The sequence below is a fragment of the Pieris brassicae genome, chromosome 3 (assembly GCF_905147105.1).
Source record: "Pieris brassicae chromosome 3, ilPieBrab1.1, whole genome shotgun sequence".
Taxonomy (NCBI): domain Eukaryota; kingdom Metazoa; phylum Arthropoda; class Insecta; order Lepidoptera; family Pieridae; genus Pieris; species Pieris brassicae.
In genome coordinates, this window is record NC_059667.1 from 2,135,198 (window position 1) to 2,152,284 (window position 17,087).

The window sequence follows — 17,087 nt, forward strand, 5'->3', positions numbered from 1 at the left end:
GTAGTTTGGTAGATCGGTAAATTTAAATTCAAAATCATTTATTCATCATTCATTACATGAACACAACGTACCTTTATGAACGTCAACATTTATATATGAACGTTGTGTTCCATAAAATTTTACATTTAATGCCAATTCGCAAGGAGTGGACGAGAAGAACTGGTAATAAACTCTCCGCCACTCTTTTTAAGCTCAGGTAAGGTTTAGAGCCTAAATGTTAATTCTCGACCATGGACCGAAGGGGGGGTGACTGGGTGGTGCTTAGACGAGTCTCGCCTCGATAATATTTTTAATAATAGAGTTAAATAGCTTTTGTTTGACATTTAGAGATTCTGTATAAAATCAATTTTAATACACCAGTAACATAAATTAAAAAAAAAAAACATCTCTTTTTCGGAAGTGTTTTCCCCTGAGTATATTTACAAGTCTATTAGAACTAATAGCAACAGTTTTAAATAACGTCAATTAAAATCCTTTACGCAGTTACGATCCAAGATTTTTGTAAACAAATTTATTCTAACCATTAACAATATTTAACTAAAAGCCGCTTAACTTTATAAAGTATACAATTATGGTACAGTTACTATTGATAAGAATCGCGAAAAGCATAAAAAACGTATTCTTCATTACCATTTCAAGTGCGATGACATTTGAAACAAACAAAACGCGTGCATTTTTTACGCAAATTACATAAGCCAAGGTTAATGTAAAGAGGAAAAAATAAAGTATTATTGGAACGAAGTTCTTTATCGCGTGTTGCGAAAAAAATTAGACCAAAAGTTGTAACGATACTTTGCTATAGTTGAATATATAAGTATAATATATAGTCTTATAGAAATCAAGCCAGTCATTTTAGTTTCGTCTATCTATTTCGCATTGAACAGTGTGGTGTCGCGACAATTATTTTTGTTGAGTGTATACAGGTTTTTTGTACATAATAATTAATAATAATAAAAAAAAACAAATTAGAATTCCTCGAAAGGAACTTCGTTCCATCCGAGTGTCCCTTGACACCTCTCAAGTTTTTTCAATATAATTTTGTAAATTATTCGGCCCGCAAGCAAGTATTTGTTTCATCACGCATCATTCAGCCCTGTGTGGGCTGCCTGCTGTCTTCTTTATTTGCGCTTCATTTCGAAAGTCGTGTTTGTGGCACAGCAACCCCCCAAAAAAGGCGACCGACAAAAAAACAGGCTTTGTTGCTTCTTCACTCTCAGTTTCGCGGTCATTTGGAAGATAAGGTTAAATTAATCTCTAAAAAACTTGGTGTACTCTGCAAAGTGATACGGTATTTCACTCCAGGACACATGGTACATCACCCTTGGGCGGGAGCTCTTCATATTCAAAGTAGAGCGGTTCGATTCGTTGATTGACCAGTCACTTTCCAAAGGTCTTGGCGTTTCGTGCTGATGTGGGGTCCACTCTGCACTTTATTTTGTTTTATAAAAAAACACTCCCCTGACTTCGACAAGCCTCGCTGCGTTAAGACCTTTCAGGCCGTTTAGGGGAATAGGGGATCGGCCTCGAGTTCTCGTGCCCTCCACTGGAGGCTGATAAAACGACGTCAACTTGCGCTTACCATATATCCTATAAAGTTGATACTTGGAGAGGAAATCAATCCTGCAGTGCTTCAGTGCCTAGGCCCCAGGTTGTCTGATTATTTTCGAACATCGACCGCCGACAAACTGGCACACATGGCACAATAAATCGATATAATTATTGAACTGCCTAGATTTTATTTTAATATACGCACAATCAGCTATATATAAACATATATTAACAGACGATTTTAATTGTCGGTTCGGTGAACAGATGCTTCATCTCAGTTCCTATAAAAATATCAATGGTGCTACAACGTTTTTAGGTCTGGGCCTCTGATTTATGTATGATCATTTGTTAATCGAATAGGCAAGTGGGTGATCAGCCTTCTGTGCCTGAGGCACGCTGCCGACTGCTGCTGTGCTTTTTGGGTCTAAGGCAAGCTGGTTTCCTCACGATGTTTTCCGTCGCCGTTCGAGATAATGTTAAATTCGCATATAGAAAGAAAATCCACTGGTGCACAGCCGGGGATCGAACCTACGACCTCAGGGATGAGAGTCACGCTGAAGCCACTCGGCCAACACTGCTCAGTTCCTATACTGTAAGAAATAATGTTTTTGTAAATATTTGAATCTGTTTCTGTAGTGTTGTTTGTTGGTATGTATTTTTTGATGTTAATGTAAATAGTTGTCGCATTGGATTAGTCTGTAATGGTAGCTTATTTTATCAAAATTATTAGGTTTTTGCAATTATTAATTATGTAGGACAAATAAATGTTTAGCTTGAACGAGTGACCTTAGTAGAGAACCAACTTTTTAGATAAATTTTTATTGGATAAAACAATTGAAGGTGCCACGCGATGTGTTCATTATCACTAAAGATAAAATACGTTATGGAAGTTCATGGTCCGTTGGTATTTAACTTTAATAAACATGTTTACAGGAAACAGCTGGAATTTTTATATTAATCGCCATTTTCTGTTGGATTTCGTAATATGCGTATTATTAGTCGTCTTCATAGTTCCTTTTTCCTATATCAAAGCGAAGCTGTTTTGTTCCCTGCTCACTCATATTACTTTTAACAGATTGTGTCGGATTAACAATAAAACTGTGTTGAAAAATGTTTCGGTGGAAATTTTCAGCAACTCCATAGCGATCTTTCGCCAAGTTTTTTTGGAGACCTTACCGTGTTAATTATTTGCTATTATTATTATTTTCTTTATACATAACATAGTGTATATTCGTGGATGCTTGACGGCCCCTCGTGAGTTGTGTGCTGCGATATTGCGAGCTACTTTATTGTGAGTAAGTTGCATATATCTCAAGCGCCAAAAAACTGCCAATGTTAGTTCAGCAGACCGATACGGCTACGGCAAGTGTGTGTACCAACGCCGGTATTATTCCATACAACTTGTAACCTGACAGGGCTGACGTGTTCGACGACCGGAATATCATGAGGTCAACAGCGCTGGATCGGTAATTTCACCGAAACACGAGACATGTATCGCTATCTTAGGCTAACATATTAATTATTCAGCTCTCTACTATTCTAGACATTATCAAAAAAACAGAAATTGAATTGTTTTCAATTGAGGATATCTAGGTAAGATTGTCTTTGAAAAATATTCATACATTTTTATAATGTTGCCTCATCAACAGCTATGTAGACAAACGATTATAGACACGTGTGAACTGAATTGAAACGGTTAAAAAGTTTGCAAGAGTTGTAAGATACAAAAAAGTCATGCAATATAAATATGGAATAATCATTCTATAGAATACAAACTCCTTAGTATATCTTTTTATTCTTTATACTTTCAATTAGCATAGTACACATTATTTATTATATTAGAAATCATCACGTTACAGAGAGAAATAAGAAAAATTCGGTTAGTATTAGTTGAAACCAGTTTCGTATTAATTATGTTTTTTATACTGGCCGTAAACATTCAAAAAAAATTTAGTGCACAGAATAGCGTTAAAACAGCTTTGTTTGAATTTCTATATTATAGACAATAAATTTCTGTGAAACGTGATTTAAGCAAACTTATGTCACATTTTCAGATGATTACAGTGAGAAAACTTCATGTTAAGATGTTTGTCGTGTTTTGCCAACATGAATGAAATGCATTTATCTTATCGTTAAAATAATATAAATTCCTTTGTGAATGTCGAAGAAAATCAATTCTAACGTCACAGAGCATCTAATAGTGATCACAGTGATATATCTGTATATAATCAACTTTTAAAAACTTCTTTATCGACTATAAATGAGAAACTATTTTATTATTTACAAGGTCGACGTAGTACTGGTTCACCAGTCGTCAGCGAGACTTAAAGAGTAACTGTCTTAACTTTTTTATAAATTGTCTCGGCTCAAAGACAAATTTTTTAAAGATCGTAATGTTAAATTCTAAAAAAAATTTTTTTTATTAACGTTACGATCTAGCCTAACTGATACATAGTTTAAAAATATACTAATTTACAAAAAAAAAACTTTAATGATGACATTGTCTAAAAACAAATTATTTATGGAAATTAGTATTGTGTTAGTGTTAATATTGTAATGAATACTAACACTAACACAATACTCGACGCTTCGCTGAACGCAAAAATTGGGACCAATTTGAGTTCCAGAACAATTAATTAAAACAAGAAATACATCAATTTATATTTTCTTTTTTAAATAAATAAATAAAAAATAATCAAACATTGAGTTTTTTTTATTTCCTCTTAAAATTAAAAAAAAAATAACCACACCACAAATTGTTTTGAAGTTGGTTTAAATTTAGGTTCAATGATTTTATATCGTAATAGACTATATAATACGTATATATATCGTTTGCCGCCAAGCGCTAAAATCTTAATTAATTCGCAAGAAAATAATTAATTAATTTGCGAAAATAACAAAAGACGTAACCCGTTAAGATTTTAAAATGCGCAACTAATTCAGCCTTGTACTCTATTTGTCTCTGCCCTCCCCTCCTCTATGAAGGTCTTTGCTCCGGTCATAGAGTTTATTGCGCAGAATATTTCGAGTTGCGCATTAGAATTAGTATCTATGGCATCCGAGATACTTACGGTATTTTTAAGCTTTTGAATATCTAAATTATATGTATTAAAACAATAATTTAAATGGCCATTACTATATGTAATGTATCATATAATACAATATAGAATGAAACATAAAAATGATTTATGTTTAATTTTACAAATAAATTCGTTTAGTCTATTAGTCTAAAAATTAACAAAAAATGAAACCCGAAAATTTGCCTGCCCCTTGTCCCATGTCCTCGTTCAAATATATAATTGGGAGTACAATAAACTGTTGAGGAATGTTATTCTTCTATTGACGATATGTATTGGTTTGATTAGAACCCACGATATAAAAATTGTTATACTATACTCAGTTCCAAAATTCCAGTTCCAATTCTTTTGGTCAGAAGATATATAACGTATTCGTATGACCGATTCATAGACGTCACTGCATGATCACGTGTTCTAGAGTTAATAAAATGATATAAACTATACATATATTGATATATTATCCTGAGGAGTTAATAATACAAGATCATACATGATGAAAATCAATTGCGATTAGAAAATGTGTACAAAATAAATAAATATCACATATATATATATGTATAAATATCACATATATATATATGTATATATATATATATATATATATACATTTCGTAGAGATGCTGGGTTTCTCCGTATCTTCTAGTGCAGTTACCATAAAGATCAGCTTACGATTAAACATTGGCCGTCAAGACAGATTATCAAAACTGGACGTCGTTCTATATTTTGGAACCAATTCTTAAAAGGCCGGCAAAGCTCTGCACTTCTGGCAGTGTGAGTGCCCATTGGGGTATCACTTAACATCGGATTCACTTCTCAATGTTTGAAATTTATTACGCAATCTACAGTTAAATTTACAGTTACAGTTTGATTTTTTTATAGTAGGGAGGTAAACGGGCATGAGGCAGGAGGGCGAGATAGACGCTCTAAATGCCTGGTTATGTTATGTTTAGTCACTGCAAACACGATTCATTTGCAACTGAAATAAAAATGCCAGACAGAAATAAAAACAAGGTGATATAATTATTTTTGTCTTTTAAATAAAATTGGCAACATTCATCGACTATGATAATCGTTCTCCTTTCTGTAAATTTCTTTAACAATTTGGAAACTTTTGTCACGTGAATCGTTTTGAATAGTATTAAACTACTTAGTAATAATAGAATGTTTACTACAAATCGCAACAATTATTTCAAGAAACGATAGCTCTTAAAATCACGAAATATACAGATTTTAAAAATAAAATTAAAAGGATATGAAATGGTCAATATCATTTTGTTCACCACCGGAATAATCAATTAACTACAGCAACAAAAAATCTCACAATACACAATAATAACAGAAAAGCCTTTTTTTATTTCTAGTTAATATTGTTGTTAGTATTTAATTATTGCATCCATTAGGTGAAGGCATCCTCCAACCACCAGATGTCAGTCTTTTCCTGCTATTTCTATTTATCCATCACTTCTTTTTGGTATGCCCATTCTTCTTTTTCCAGGTGGTATTATTAATTGATAATTTAAAACATTGTTTTTTATTAAAATCAAATCAAATCTACCAATAAGGTTTTAATAGGTGTCTTACAGATAATTGAGAAACGGTCTCGGTTTCATTGTTATCTGTGGTATAACTTAGCGTATAGACAACAGAAAAAACCGTACGGATGTTAGTGCGCAGCATTTTCAAACAGGTTTTAGAGAATTCGCTGGAAATCGCAACATGACTTCCGGGTTAAGATTTTGTAATGATCTAGTCGAATCTCGTATAGAATCTCATTATTTATGTGTGACTAAGAATTTTCCTTAATAGCTTGTAGTTGAATGTTTTCCTTCCTGGAAATTTAGAATATAGACAGATAATTAATGAAAACCACATCTAGTTTATGTTTCCCACAGACTGATATCGGTTCACCGGTCGATCACCTTTGTAAAAATAAATAAATGAAGAGGATTTGCATCGTCAATCATTATGACAGCCACTAAAGAGTTTCCAACTAAAGCATTAAAAAAAACTATTTCAAATTTATTCTATTAGTGTATTATTATATACCTGCAGCTTATTTTTATTCGTTAATCGTATGTCAAGGCAGAATGCAAAATACCATCCGTATCACTCCGAAATCCGTCGTTCCACAACTGAGCGTTTCTTAAGGCAGTTTTTACCGCGCACCACCGTGTCGAAATAGCTGCCGACTGAAGTATTTCCGAACCAATTCCACTTAGGTTCCTTCAAGAAAAGGCGGACATTTAACACCAGAAGAGCCTCCTGCCATTTGCCTCTTACAACATAAAATAAAGTTTTCTGGTAGTTTGATATAGATATTATGCTTTAAACAAATAACGCCCAATGGGAAACTCGACCGCAATGACAGATTTTTAAGTCCGGCAAATATGGGTTGCAATGATAAGATAATATTTGATTTGCGTACTTGTTAGTAAAAATCCCCGAAGCTAAAATAAGTAATTTAAAACATGTATGTGTAGTTATAACACAGGAATAATATGATAGAAGTTAATTAAATAATTTGGAAACAAGAAAGGAAGGTCAATGTTTACTTTTCGTCATTTAATGATTAATTTAATATTTCGTCGATTGCAAGGCCGAAGTTCATTCTATATATAACGTTGTTTTAATTATGTTTTTGTTTGTGTTTGAGTTTTATTCGAAGGTCTACGAATTGCACAAATAATTAAAAATAAATCCTTGACGCTACAACCTTTTTAAGCCTCAGATTTTTGTATCTGTTTCATAATCATTTGTGAACCTAATAGGCAAGTAGTTGATCAGAACAGTCGGCGTTTTGGATCTAAGGCGAGCCGGTTTTACTCACGATGTTTTCCTTCACAGAAAGACCATTGGTGCACGGCCTGGGATCGAACCTGCGATCTCAGGGATGACAGTCGCACGCTGAAGCCACTTTTTTTTAATGAGGTGAATATGCGCTTACGCCGTCCTGCGCCAAGGATGTCGAGCTTGACGCGGGGACTGTGGAGCTGGGTCTACACTCAAATCCCTCTGCTATTCAGAGGGATAGCGAGACCACAACCACTTAAAACACCTCAGCCCTTCACACGCCCTTACGATGGGCCTTCGGGGCTCGCCATGCATTCTACCCAAGGGACTCGGGCTTATATCCGACATACAGAGCTCATTCAACACCTGCGGTTCCGGGCCGCTCGAGCACGAAACCCCAGCCTTGAACCACCCATCAGTCTACGGTCATCCCCAGACCTCTCCTTCTGCAGCATTACACGCTCACAGAAGGAGACCACTGCACACCAGGCCTCCTCACTTCCTAAAATAAAAGAAATAAAGAAAATGTATAGATATATATATATCTTTATTTTTCACGCATTTTCTCAAAGGGAGACCACAGATCTTCACTTGTTACGGCCCTGACACAACTCTCGCGTCTCCTTAATGACTTTCACGACTCTTTCTCGATATTTCTATAATAATATTATATAGAGACATTTCTCTATATATTGTTTTTTGTTTTAAATCGTTATTAATTATTAGAAATTCGCTCTAATCTTTTACAAAAAGATATACGTGGCATCTACTTTTCTCTCGCCTCGAAAACAGATTACCAACATATGAAACCAGGCTAGATTTAAGACAAGACGTTGTCATTGGAAAATCGTAAGAAATTAAATGATACATCTTTTGTATTTAATATATTTAAGCATCAGGTTGTTTAGTTACCTTTTAATTAAATTAAAATTTCGTACACCTCTAGATACATTCCATCATACCATTTTTCCTTTCAGAAGAACGCGTTCCTGGCCAGACTCTGCGATCAGACGATATACAGATTGAACATTTTGAGAAATGAGATTTGGCTAAACATAGTTCGCTCGTGTGAGTGTACGTGGAAATCAATTTTCCTTTAATTTTTCTAATTTTTGGATTAATGTAATTTTTTTGTGTTTCTCACATTAAATCTTATGTAAGTAGCCTGGAATAGATCGCTCGAAAGCGATAAGGCCGCCAGTTGCCCTCCTTTTGATTTTGTTCAATTTTTTAATATATTGTAGTGTAACGAAGTGTAAATAAATACATAAATCTTGTATTTATTTTAACTACCAATGTATCAGTGTGCCAAGCGTTAGCAAACTTTTGTAAAAAAATAAAAATTTCAATATTGTTGGTTTTGTATTCACAATATATATGTACAATAAAGATATTTACTAGCTACTAATTAATCGATAAGTTCATTTTGAATTATTCGTTAAAAATGTAATAAATAATACAGTGTAAAGCTATAACGTTAGTATTAAGAATTATATATAATGATTCAACCAAACTGGAAAATGGTATTGCAATATTTGTAATATTCCATATAACATCAACTAGCAGAATTGTTTACATTGATATACATAAATGAATAGATCTCCCGATCAATGAGTTCTTAGAATTGAATTCCGTCATCAACGCGATCAATAATTGTTAATAACGTTTTTTCTTTGTTGTTGCTTTTTCTATCTACAACATTTACATGTCGAATAGAACAATTAACAGGACCACGGATTTTGAAATTATTTTCTGTGCAAAATTAAGGTAAGTTGAAAGAGGTACGAATTGTGGTAGACGTATATATAGGTATTAAAACTATAAAAATTGTAATGGTTAATATATGTGATAGTTAGGATGTTTCTAAAAAAGACCTAACCAATTCTTAAAAGTGTGAGTGGGTGTAGGGTGTGTAAGTGTAAGGTGTGCACCATGCCTCCTACTGATAGAGGACAAATCCTTGCTTTATTTTTCTGAAGTGAAACTTCTTTATCGGCGTTAAAAAAAAAACATACCGTGACATTTCTCCGTTACGCGCCATCTTTTCGTTCCACCGTTGATTCGAAGAGATTCGAAGTCATTAATAATATAAATATATAATAACGATAACAATGATAGTAATAATTCTATTACAATTAATGAAATTCTGTAATAATCTTAGTAGTAATAAGGTAAAATGAAATAATTATATTATTTGTATTCATGTCTATGATAACAAAAGCCTTTTGTTAAACTTTATCTAATTTAACTTTATTTAACCCTTTTACTGTAAAGTTGCATATAGTAGATCATTTTTCGAAAAATAAGGTCATAAAGAAACTTCTTACACGTGTACACGCACACTTTTTTATGATTATTATTAATTACTTAAGATGTCATGTGGAACGTGGTGTAATGGTTGCAGCTCCTTACAAACTTTGTGAAAAACTTGGCGATTAAAAAGAGTGGCAGAGAGTTTATTGCCAGTTCTTCTATTCCGTTCTACGCCATTGATTTGAGAACTGGCGGTAAATGTAAAATTACAAGCATTTTATATACATTTGTGATTTTGACGTTCAAAGTGTACATTGTGTTACCCATATGAATAAATGATATTGAATTGAATTAGAATAATGAGATTTTATTTTCTTATGTATTGTTTTGTGCCCGGCCAGTATTCCCGGATAGAAACCTTTTTATTTGCGTTTTGTCTGTATGTATTTGTGTCTATCTGCAAAACACAGTAATACGTGACATCATCATGCCAATGAGTGACCGCTTTCGACGCCTATGTTCGTCGATGTTTGCCGGCACCATACTTTATCCATAACGGCTTCCAAGCCTATGTAATATATAGTTTATAACGGTGAGTCGCGACTGTTTGTTGATTCACGTGTGTGACACGTTCAAGGTCTATTGATGTAAACGAACAATTCACCACTTACTTTTATGTATATAAAACATATACATTTAGAAAGTTTTTTCTTCTAACATAACATTCATCACCAGACATTGAACGTGTCACACACGTGAAGCAACAAACACATCTACTATTACTGAACCATCCAAGAGCAAGAAGGTGTGTATCAAAAATATTTTGAGAAATATATTTGATTTACTCCTGCACCTTTTATTTTTTTATCAGGAAGTTGTGGTGTTCTGATAATATATGTGTGGGGAATAAATGGTTATCATTATTTCGTGGGACTTCCCGAAATTGCGTCGTATTCAAAGTGAAACAAAAGTACATTAGTATACTTCATTCCGCGGAGTTAAGCGCAACGGAAACAAAAGACTCTCGAATCATCTTCCTTCACAACGAGATGTATATATATCTGTGATAGTCTTAATGTAATTCTGAAGACCAACAATAAAGTACCAAGTAGAAAAAAACGTCTATTAACAGGCCGAATTTAGAGGTGAAGGAATGAAATATTACAAACTTTTATAGCTACCTCTTAGATTTATAAATATTACTTTGTAAAAACTCAATTGTGATAGACACGTTACTACTGCATTTCAAAAATGGAAGCGCAGCGAAGTCAATCTTTTTTAATTTGCATATAAATTTCTAGAATTAGACTGTTTTTCAAAATTCATTTATTTTACCTCACTTGACTTAAAGTCCCCCGAGTTGGGCAATTGAGCGTAGACAGCCAGTGTGATCAGTCCTAGGCAGCTCTCGTAATTATCCTCAACGTCATTCCAGCTTGCTTTGCCTCTGCAACGATGCTTTAGAGTCAGGTCTATTTTGGGCTGTACGTTTTGCCTTGAGGGCTTGCTTGGTAATGTGACTTAGCTGCCTCCAGAGCGTATAGCCATCATTTCAACTTTCAACGTTTTATAGACCTGTCGATTGGTACTTCATTTCATAACTTCCATAGCTGATGATTACAGAATTAGAATATATTTGACCATAAGTTTAACAAATATTTTTTGTATGATTTAAATTTAAAAACCATTTTGATATTCAAATTTAAGTTGCATAAAAAACATTTTTTTAAAAAGAAGTATATATATAAACCTTATAAGGCAAGTACGAGCATTATTAAGCAGCTCCTAGATTCGAGTAATCCTGGCCGTTTTATGTCACGTGACTGTCTTATGAAAATAAGACAATATTATATATAGGATAAGTTGATAAATACTAACTACTACTAATAATTATTTTTCATACTTGTCAAATAGCATATCACCATCACCAGCTCTATGGTATAGCGAGATATCTTTTGAAAATACAAAATTTACTATTACCTACTCTTGCTTTACTCTCGGGGCGTAACTCGGATGATTAAGTACATCGCTACACTTATAAAACTAAGAAAGCCTGAGTGAAAATGTACAGCCATGGCTCGTTCATTATATTGTCAAAATTTACTATTACCTACTCTTGCTTATTCATTAACAATGTCACTTAAGTTAAACTGTTTTAAGTTGTATAAATGCAATGTAACCGTTAAAGAAACTGCCTACTTCTGGCTTTACTCTCGGGGCGTAACTCCCATGATTTAGTACACCGCTACGCTTATAAAACTAAGAAAGCCTGAGTGAAAATGTACAGCCATGGCTCGTTCATTAACTTGTCAAAATTTACTATTACCTACTCTTGCTTATTCATTAACAATGTCACTTAAGTTAAACTGTTTTAAGTTGTATAAATGCAATGTAACCGTTAAAGAAACTGCCTACTTCTGGCTTTACTCTCGGGGCGTAACTCCCATGATTAAGTACACCGCTACGCTTATAAAACTAAGAAAGTCTGAGTGAAAATGTACAGCCATGGCTCATTCATTAACTTGTCAGCGTCCTAAATTATTTCATAATAATTGAGATCATATTTAGTTTTATAGGAAAGTTTTTGCCGTGCACCACTTTGTGGAACCAGCTGCCTACTGAAGTATGTATTTCCGAATCAATTCAATTCGGGTCCTTCAAGAAAATAGCGTACCAATTCTTAAAAGACCGACGACGTACTCACGTCCCTCTGGCATTGTCTATAGGCGGTATCATTTAACATCAAATGAGGCTGTTCTATAAAAAAAGTATTTCCTTATAGTTTTGAATATCTAGCTGACCGTTGCTGCCTCTAATGAATATTGAATTCGAATTGGTAAATTAAAAATAACATATAATTCAAAGCTACATATTATTATAGTTATGCCGTTATGGTGCTCAATATTAAACAATATTTGCGAGCATTCTGTCAAGCCTTTTAGTGACAATAATAAACAACAAAAAAATAATCAGCGTTGTTCCGTTTATTCAAGCGTGCGCTAGGGAAATAGATATATCGTTATAGATATAGAATATAGCTGACCCGGCGAACATTGTTCCGCCTTAGGAGCAATCATTAAACAGATAATGTTTTTTATTCACTTTAAATTTATTTTAGGATAATAAATATCAATCAAGAATTTAATGATTATTTTTTGGCCATCTATTTTGTTACATAGGTTTTACTTTTCCTCTACCTTGAGGACAAATTTTGTATTATTATAAGACGCAAGAACAAATAACGGAGATGGTGTTTATTGCACATATCCAAGGGATGGATTTTACAGTTTCAGACCACAAACTTTCAAAGATTGGCCTTGTGATTTGTTAATGTATAACCAATGCAAGATGGATCGGAATTTTAAGTTGTTTAAATTTAAATGGCAAATCGGTTGAGATCCTCAGGATCCTCGGAATGAGAACTGAAAACGCGTTTCGTTGCACAGTTTTGCTTGGTTTATGTTTTGAAACATGATTAAGAGTATTTAAATTCAATTAGATAGATAGTGGATAGATAGATAGTCAATAGATTTAAATCAATTAAGTGTAATGATCACATTCCGAATTTTGTAGTTTAAGTCCATCTTTATTATTAGCCGCCAGAATTGCTCGCTTACTCAAACATTAATTCATTATGTAGTTAGTTATTATGCTGCTGAGTTCATCTTTCGATGTTTGTCACAGAAATTCTGAAGAAATGAAATGAATCCGCTCAATAAGACGAAAGGTACTCGACGATGACCTATAACAATTGCTCAGAGAAAATCATCAGAAGAGGTATCGTTTAGCAGTTAAACACTTATGTTTACAGCTAAAGTTCCTTCACATAGCACCATTGATTCGATCTTGGAATTACTAGCAGTGTTTGGCGGAAATCGCCAGACAGTAAAATCATTGAATTCAAAACATTTCGAGTCATTGCGTGGATCTTTCAATTTTCGCTTTACGATACTTGGATACAGCAAGCTAGAAATTCGATGGAGTAGAGATAGAGAGGAGATGACCTTTCTGGTGTTAGTAACCTCTGCAAGAACTCAGTCAATTTGTACCAAACGGCTATAAAAGACGACGGAAGCGAATGTTATTTCCTGTCTATAGCGGCAGAAAGAGTATCAATGGTAGGAATATGGCAACAGGCCCATTTAACCTACAGAGAGTATAATATTGTCTCAGAGAATATTGAAATATCTTATATCTTCTCGGAAAGAATTTTCACCTCACTGAATAATGGTACCTGGACGTTTAAAATAAATTATTACACTTTTATGTGGTTATTTTAAAAAATCGGACATATGTTGATTATATTTTGAATTTGATTATATTTTTATCTTTATTCAGTTTCGATCTCCATCATCAATATATCAATATATGGAAAGTTACGACATCTGTAAAGTAAGCTAATCCAAAGAAAAGATTGCGCAATTTGATTAGGAAATAATTGTATGTATGAATATAGTTTCTCTTTCTTTTGTCTTTTTATATGCTTTAAAATGACATATATTTTTTTAAAATAATATGTCGGCATTGTCATTGGCATTCAAATTATTGTAAAAATCTAAAGTACAAAGATGGCCTTCTTGAATTTTGCCTAAATAACTTCATTGTAGGTTTTATATAGACACCCTATTATAATTAATTAAATAGAGCTTTTAGAGGGTGCCTAACAGCAGGTAAGCAAAGAAAGTCAATTTACTATAATATATTAATCACAAAACAGTTATTCACAAGAGAAATTACAAAAGTTTAAAAAGGAGAAATAAACAGATAAATAATATTGTTTAAAAAAAAAAAACCCGACTGCCTACGTTCATTATTATATACTAGTGCTTTGAAATAAAATATAAACGTACTAGATGCCACTACGATTTTCGAAGGTTGCCCTCGATACCCAGGATATCTCCTTCCCAATAAAAAAAATATCATAAAGATCATAAACGAAGATATCCGCGAACACAGATAAAACATATACGGTCGAATATACCCCACCTTTTCTTAAGTAAATATATGGAAAGAAGTCTATCACCTACACATACACACCCACACAAATACACACAAACCTACACTTAAATTAGAGCTGAAACGTCAGAGTACGGGTGCCAAAGGCAACCTCAAAATCTCAACATTAAAGTGTACATCGCAATCGCTGCCACGATAAACAAAATCTATACCAATGGCGCTACAACCTTTTAGGCCTTGGCCTTAGATTTTTGTATCTGTTCATTCTGTGATCAACCTTCTACGCCTCACACACCGTCAACTGTTTTGGGTACATGCCGGTTTTCTTACGATGTTTTCCTTCACCGTACCAACGAATATTAAATGCGCACATAAAACGCACATTGGTGCACAGTCATGAACCAAACCGACGATCCCTGAGTTACGACCGATATTAATTGTTGTTACTTAAATATTTCCTTTTAGAATGGCACAGAAACTGTAAAAGCTAAGTACAACAAGTTCAGTCAATTTGTATGGTTTAAAACTGTACATGTAGGTAGAAGCCGGCCTCACATGGCTGTCATGTATGTCGCAGACTTTATGTATAAAGACAACTTAAATAATTATAATTAAAATATCATGTTTACTTTGTAATGGAACTGCTGTCAGTTGGTTGGTACAGGTATTTTTTACTTAAAAGGGTCTCAAAATTTAACAATATATACATTATTTTGTTTATCTAGTTAAGCTATAAATCCTATATCTTAGCTAAATTCAGAACCGTCGATCGCCCCCCCCCCCCCCCCCTTGGCGGGTAAAGGCCTCCTCCAGCTTTCTCCAACTGACTCTATCCATGGCTTTCTTTCTCCATTCGCTTCCTGTTCCCGCTTCTATTTCTTCTATCCATCATTATTTGGGGCCCCCTCTTCTCCCTCTTCCTCTGGGTCCTTTCCACATAGTACTTACAAATTATTTATTTATCATATTGTTACATGAAATAAACAAAAATAACAGTAAAATTACATACTTACATTATTAGACGCACAGGTCTAATATAACAGCTGTGCTGCTTTTGGCGATCAGCGTGTCCTGTGACATTTAGGACTTTTCCAGCTGCTTCAATTATTTTCTAATGTAAGCTCTTCTTGTTCAAATTGTGCTTTCTATTCTATTTATATCGTCTCCCTGTCGCTTGCTCTGTCTTCCTATTTTCCTTTTTACATCTCCTGGACGCCATTATATTATATTTTTCAATTACCTTATTTTCTTTATAAGGTCCTTAACCTTTACATTAACCACAAATAATAAAACAGAGCAGTGTTGGCTTAGTCGCTTCATCGTCTCTCATTCCTGAGCATTGAATGCGCTTCTGACGCTGGTACGCTGAAAAAAACATAGCTAGGAAACCGGTATGTTTCAATCCTCGAAATCCACAGATCATTCGTCAGATAGAAAGCTGGTGAAAGAAAGATAGGCTATTAGCGCCACTGGATTATATATTATTATATCGACAGTATTATCATGTTCATTGATCGTTGCGTAATGTTTCTTTGGTAACGTTGTTTTGATTCGTTTAATCTGATATTATAGATAAGTTATCATTAGCGTACATACCTCTTGACGCATGTGAATCATGCAATACAAAGTCCCAAAGGGATTTGTGTTTTGCGATATTGTGGGCAATACGATTGCGAGAAAGTTTTGTGGATCTTGTTAGCGCTGCGCTGTGGATTTAATTAGCTGGACTAGACGCATTAAAAGTTTGAGTTTAATGACCATAATAAATAGTTATTTATCTATTTATATCCCTTAGGGCAGCTGTTATGGTGAGTCTCTTGAAAATTGTGAGTTAGTCACATCAGTGGGTTGCCGATCTGCCCCACCGCCTTTTGCCTTCCCATAACAACCAACTTGTCCAGGTTATCTTTCACGACCATATGACCAAACTAAGTTCTCTTCTATATCATCTTGTTGAGACTCGAACGAACTCTGAGTTTGTCCAAAATTTATTGGTTAGCCCTTGTTTCGTCGTTTATAATTGGTTAATGAAACGATTCTTGATTCAGGATGAACGAAGGGGCACATAGGTTTTTGATAGCAAAAAGATAAGGGACGTTCAGGGAATTAATGCCTTTAACAGCAATGAAATGGCGTCTAATTTTCGTTTCGTAATGAAAAACGAAATTGTTGAAGGACAATGTCTTGTTTTAATTTAAAGCGATTACCGCTTACGTGTGTTCAAAACATCATTTGCGCATTACTTTTTGTAGGATGTTTATGTATCGTCTGTGACGTTTATTTAATTATTAATAATGTAATATAATTTCGTTAGTTATTTTAGTTATATATTATTAAGTATATGTCCGATAGACGTCTAAAATATATCACACGATTAAACCCTCTCCGAGCGGCCTCATCCCTTGAGAACTACATAGAACATGATACAAAAATCAATAATAACCCTGTACACGAGCTTCGTGA